At 42.8% G+C, this 6,687-nt stretch overlaps 1 long non-coding RNA gene across 1 annotated transcript; it reads right to left on the bottom strand.

The window, feature by feature from the left end:
* Window positions 1-4,347: 4,347 nt before the first annotated feature.
* Window positions 4,348-5,931, bottom strand: LOC118283857. Its single transcript, XR_004784683.2, has 3 exons — window positions 5,837-5,931; window positions 4,896-4,954; window positions 4,348-4,809 (listed from the first exon to the last, which is right to left on the bottom strand). It is a non-coding gene; the product is annotated as an uncharacterized LOC118283857 (long non-coding RNA).
* Window positions 5,932-6,687: the final 756 nt, after the last annotated feature.

The raw sequence follows: 6,687 nt of genomic DNA, 5'->3' as shown, positions 1-6,687 counted from the left end.
AAGTGCTCTTTCCTCACTGCGCGGCCCATTCATCACGTGAGATTAGGAGCAGTCCGGAAAGTGTTTTGAATACTTGGAATCAGACACCTTTGGAGTCGCTAAATTAAATTGTACCAAGTTGTGTGTTTTGAATGCACATTTGACCAGCATTTCATAAAATAATTTTCACTGGCTGTGTCACTGTAATTCATTCATGGTCAGACACCTACTATATGGGCTTTTTTTGTTAAACTGAAGTAAACAAGGTTGCACTGTAAAATATTTCAGTTACATCAATTGTAAGTCTCATAAGGTGATGGTAATGACGGGCACAATTTTTAAAAGGAGTTATTGCATCTCACCTTTGTCCTCGACACTACTGACAATCAATGCATGGAGCAGAATCAATCAAACAAATTGAGAGATCAATATAAAGATTCAGTATCTGAAAAAAAAAACGTGAATGAAGAAAGTTATAAGAACATCAGTTAAAAAAAACAATAAAGCTTATCATAAAATATATGGGAATTCTACTACATGTAAACCTGCAAACAAACTCTGACATGGTCTAAAACATACATGGTGGCATTTTTATAGAAGCTTTATGTCAAACACATAGTAAGTACAAACGTTAATGTGATTTGGGTATATCTGGCGAATGCTGGCCATCAGCATACAACTAAAATGAGCCAAAATGTCCCCTTTTATGAAAACATTTTTAAAACAAGTAAATTTACTTCCCAGTCCTGTCTGCACAGAGCATGATGAAGGATAAGTTATTGTCTATCAACTTTGAGCTTAACTTTCACATTGCACCACGGGAGTTTGTGTATAAGGTATGATAACCAATCGGCGGTGATTTGGATAACAGTACAAAATGGAAAACACTATAAATATATAGTGGAAAAGTGAGTAATTGTCGAGCCACAGTAAGAAATATAGAAGCAATCTAGAGTCACACAGAGATATTAGTGTCCTTGCTGTGACTCAAGGACATTAAACACGCAGACACATTTACGTCCACACGTCAGCAGCTACTTATTTTTATTCCCGTTGAGACTCAATTTGTGAATAATGAATTGGCTATTTGAGTGTGAGTCTGTGTTTGTGTTTGTGTGATGCAAAATGTCCACGTGAGGTTATTGAACGACAAGGAAAACAAAATGGAGTCAGGCCACCGAACTGGTCTGCAACAAGTTTACAAAGGATTGTAGTGTTTTCTGTCGGTGCCTGTGTGGATATGTGCGCTTGATTTTCAACTGTATGTAAAATCTTTGCGATGCAACTCTTCACCCAGACGTCACCTCTCGCTCACACACGGAAACATTTCATGCTAAGTTTAGAACTCTTAGTCCTCTGCTCGTGCCATCTGTCGTCCCTCGTTCCCATTTGTTCTCCGTTGTTTGTTTCTTGGAGAGCTTTTTTTCTTTTCTTTACAGGGATTCCGCTCAACTAACCTTCCAGTCAATCTCGCCGTTGTTCACAGATTTAATCCTCTGTGGTGTCTGCACATTAGCATTTGGTTTGTGTCCCCTGTCACAACAAATATTTGTCCATGGATTGTTTTGCTCATATTTGACAGCAGATCATCGGCGGCTCTGTTTGAGTTGTAACGGGATTGTGTGTACGCATGTGTACCAATGGCTTTGTCCAGTGGGATTGTTGTTTTTGGAGTTGATAGGAGACCTAGTTGTTGGCAGTCGACAAAGCACTCCTTACGGGTAAAAGACTCCCCTATTTTGATCTTGTTTGTCGACGTTCCCGTTTCCTTCCCTTTTTCATGGGGCGTCACAGAGTTTTGGAAACGTTAACTGTCATTGAACTGCTGGTTTCTAGAAAATCGTCCTCCTGAATTTGATAGGGTCTGTTCTGGAACGTAAACGTTTGTTCACAATGTGACTGGTGAGATTTTCTCATATGCTAACCAGGTAGCACTATGCTACCAATAAATTCTGTCTTCCTGATTTTCTGGACTACCCCTCCTCCGATCGACTTCAAACTTGGCAGCTATATTCCCGAGGACGCCGCACATCAACGTATTGACTGTAAACTCTTGTGGATGAGCAGTTCACTGAAAGTACGCTATGAAGTTTTTGGTCTCTAATAGCACCGCAGAGCAAAATTTTTTTTATTAGAGCGATTCCCCGTTTTGTAACGCAGAGACAAACAGGTGACGTATTACAGCCGTCCTGCCGATGGCTTAACACTTTTCTACCAGTTGGTGGCGGTGATGTGCCAAAACTTGTGTCAGCCCCCACAAAGCTGGAGACGAAGAAAAACAGTGAAGCAAACTCATAAAGACGATGGGTCTCGAAAAAGAATCTGTTTGATGAGGACGAAAATGCGTTGGGCGTGTACAGTATGTTAGACCTCCGGGATGCATTTTGTTGAATGTAAGTATCACTTTGTTTCTTTACAAAGAAAAGATCCAAATTCATATCATTGAATCATTTATTATTTATTTTTAGTTTAAATACACTATGACTCAGGTCACATGTCATCTTTTGGCACCATTCTATCACATTATTCTCTGGGTTTCTTATAAGTTTTTTTTTTTTTAAAGCCTTTTCTTCTGGACATTCATGTGTGTCATTGCATAAGTGTGTGTCTGTGTGTGTGTGTGTGTGTGTGTCTGTTTTTGCATCATCATATATCCAGTGTCTATGCTCTTTGTCAATTTAAGCAGTTCATAATCACGGCTTGTAGTTCGGGGTTTACTGTGTCATCTTTAATCTTCTTAACTCTCTATGTAAACAGATCTTCAGGTCAAAAAGTGTCCATCTGTTTACACAGAGGGGTTTGACGCGCTTACACACACACTTACATCCGCACACTCTCCCTCACAATAAGAAGTGCATTCATATTTACATTAGCTAATACCAATACCAAACTTTTCAATTCATTTAATTTGTCGCTGTGTCGGTGAGTTTTTTTCTCTCCAAACTGCCAGTGGGCGGGAAGTCAAGGTGTTAATCCACGACTGATTGATACGAGTCCCTGGAGTTAGCAGTGCAGAGCAGCAGCTTGGGAGTTGACTGTTCCTTAACAAGCCGTCGTCGTAGTTGGCCACGTTGCAATCACTCCTTCGTGCCCGTCGCCTCGACTCACGCAGACGTGCGAACGAGAGCAGCTCCATTGGGAATTCAGCCGGACTAAAAATACTGTGAGCGCAGAGAAGAGGAGACAAAGGGCTGGAACCAACCGACGCGAGGCAGGACGCAAACGCACAACGCAATGACACTGTCATGTCACGTGATCTAGCGACATTTCGAGGAGGATTTCACTACTTCCTGATGAAACTTGTTGATCACGGCGGTGCCAAAACCGCTTTCCACTGCATCCTCGATGGCAGTAAAGCACACAAAAGCGCCACATCCTCCTCTTAATGTACAGTTGCATCGCCACAAACTACACAGACAGATGAGGTCATGCGATGAGGTCAGCTGTTTGCTTCTCACTTCGTCCGTCGGTCGATGTCGGCTTCTTCCAACTATATGACCGCGATCGTGACCTAACTTAACCGTACATAAACAACACCCCCGTCGCAGCTGCGTGAGGTCGGAGGACTCTTTTCATCGTTGTCCTGGCGATGTGTACCAGCTGTCACGGGCACCGACACATGAACGGGAGCACCAGATCGGAAAACCATGAAATAACCCCGTTAAAGTTCTGGGCGGGCGAACGCGAGCAGCGTCGTTCGTTAGTGTGGCAAAGTATCAGGATCTGTAGAAGAGGCTCCATCACTTTTCCTGATTTTATTTGTCATGTTGTTTTTTTAACGCATGTACATTTTTTTTAAAAACAGCAGCAGAATATGAAAGTTTCAAAAGAAAGGAAAAAGGAAACATTTATTTCTAAAGACTGTGTCAAGTCAATTAGTGGTTTGTGTGGCTGTATAGTGTTGTGTTCTACACAAAGTGATTCATCACGTTAAACGAGTGCATTTTTTCCTTTTTTGGAAAATATTAAATCGTCAAAATTAGCGTTCGTGGCAGCTGCCTGAGTGACCGTTGACCCCGTTTTTGTGTTTTTTTCCCCCAGCTCTAGTGCGAGAATGGGAACTTTAACCTTTGTAGCCGACCTCAAAACGGTTGGGTGATAAACTTCTAGAATGAAAAACAGTGTCCTTAAAAAAAAAAAAAAAAAGGCCGCCGAATGCATTCCAGTGAATAAACAATTCTCTTATTAGGCTTATCGCATTTTCTTTTCCTTTTTTTTTTCAATTACCAGTGTAGAAATGCATTTGCAGTTAAAAATAATTGGAGAAACACATTGTGAGCATTTCGCTATCAGAAAAAATAAATAAATAAGAATAACAATGACCATAAAATTTACTATTTTTATTTAACCCCCCCCCCGCCTGGACCCCAGCCAGGCTGACTGTGTGTGTGTGTGTGTGTGTGTGTGTGTGTGTGTGTGTGCGCGTGCATATGGTTTCCATCAATCTGTCAGTGTGTGTGCAGCGTGTCATTTAATCTTGGCGTGTGTGCATTTCTGCTCGTGTTCATGTTCCACATAGTATATCTGTCCGTCTTTGTGTGCGTGTTTTCCTTCCTGTGTGTGTGTGTGTGTGTGTAAAGGAGAAGCAGCCATGCATCGGGGACAGCTGAGCAGAGAATGTAATACCCTCCATCTTGCACAAAGTACAGGTTGTAAATTGACCTTGTCAAAGCGGGAGTGGATCTGCGTGCCTCCGCCGAGGGATCGGCTGTGGTGCTGCGGGTCGGGCGGCGGGCGGATCCCATTGAGGCGAAGGATACGTGCCGGAGAATGGACTGTGTCGCTCCACCTGGGCTGAGAGTGTAGCTCATTCCTGTTCTTTTTGTGTTGCTATAAAGACAAAAAATAGCCGAACTGTTTGAACTTGGTTATCTGGCAATTATTATTTTAAAAAATATATATATATTATACTGTACAATTTCAGGAGGAGCTCTGGTCAACCCAACTGGTGCCGTTTTGACTCATCGTACCACACCTGTATTTGACAGGAAAATAATGTGATGCATCTGAGAAGTATTTCAGTTTATAAAACTTGTAAAATCAATAATTATATTAAGGTATTATATAAATCTTGTCAGTCATTTGTTTGTCAATATGTTCACAATCACACATAGATGGTTAATCCCATGCATGCATGAATATCATTTCAATACAATAGATTTTGATTATACACTTTCGCCATTTTATAAGGCTGCAAAAAATCAGATTATTAAAAAAAATAGAAGGATCTCAGTATAGCAGAAAAACAAGACTGTTCTCTTCAGGAAAAAAATGTCGAATGACGAATGAAAGTGACCCTTGCTTAACATTTCTTGCAAACGGCCTGTGGTCACGTGAATAATGACTAGAATCTCTGTTTGCAAAAGAGTTCTTGTCCCGCTGCAGCAACATGTCCTGCTGGATGGAGGTGTCCGTGGATCGCTGGCAAGATAAACCACGTGTCGTTGCTCCGGACTGTCATGGTCGTGTGGCTTTATACTATGGAGGCAATGTTTTCCTCACCATGACTACACACCGGACACTACTCATATAAATCTTTTCCGATGGGCCGATGGCTTATTTTTGTCGCACCTGTTGAGGACAGCTCTTCTTTGCGGTATGAAAGTAAACTTTATGGAAAGTTTCATCTCGGGAAGTTTGGAGGCCGTACGTGAATGCTCAAATAACCTCCCTCTCCACTTGATGATCGAAGTTTTGTTCCCCCGTGTGTGTGTGTGTGTGTGTATGTGTGTGTGTGCGTGTGTGTGTGTGTGTGTGTGTGTTTGTGTGTGTGTGTATGTATGTGTGTGTGTGTGTGTGCGTGTGTGTGTGTGTGTGTGTGTGTGTCACCTTTGCTGACACTGTTCCCCACACTTACCCATCTGGCAGGTTGTGATTGATCGGCTGCTAAATGCTCCCTTCACACACATGTGCCCCCCCTACCACACACACACACACACACACACACACACACACACACACACACACACACACACACACACACAGAAAGGAAAGTCCATTATACATCTATCAGTGGGTCTGTCCTAACCATAATGGGAGACAGATGTAAGGTTCTGGGGATTACCCCTCTCTCTCTTCCTCTCAGGCACACACACACACACACACACACACACACACACACACACCAACACACGCACAATTTTACACACATACGAAAAAGACATATACTTACAATCTGGCTTCCTCTTACACTTTCCTCTCAAATTACACACACACACACGCGCGCACGCACGCACGCACACAACCTCGGACAATGCAGTATCCATTTAACGTGCTTAGCTGTAGTTGACAACAATGATCAGAAGTCTCCTTGAGAAGGGTTGGTAAGAAGGTGAGCTGTCCCCTCCGCTAAAACCACTCATTACTCAACTCACTGCCTGGATGAATGGCCATGGTGTGTGTGTGCGTGTGTGTGTGTGTGTGTGTGTGTGTGTGTGTCACCCCCACCACCGCTATCTGTTCCTTCTTAAAGTGGGAAGGAGCAAACTGGACGGAGGATGAAATGAACCTGAAGTGAGCGTCTCAGTGTGTTTCTGCATGGCGGGCCACGCGGATCCCGTTTAATATTGCAAGCAAATACAGGCATCTGGGGGAAAAAAGTTCAGACCCCGAAGGGGTTTTCTGTCCACAGAGACGTGGGAACAGTCCACACGAGGAAAATATGGTTTGATTTGAGGAGGGGAACTGTATTTGTCCTCCACCGCCTCA

The sequence above is a fragment of the Scophthalmus maximus genome, chromosome 10 (assembly GCF_022379125.1).
Source record: "Scophthalmus maximus strain ysfricsl-2021 chromosome 10, ASM2237912v1, whole genome shotgun sequence".
Taxonomy (NCBI): domain Eukaryota; kingdom Metazoa; phylum Chordata; class Actinopteri; order Pleuronectiformes; family Scophthalmidae; genus Scophthalmus; species Scophthalmus maximus.
The sequence above is the reverse complement of the archived record's forward strand: the minus strand, read 5'-3'. Positions and strand labels throughout refer to the sequence as shown.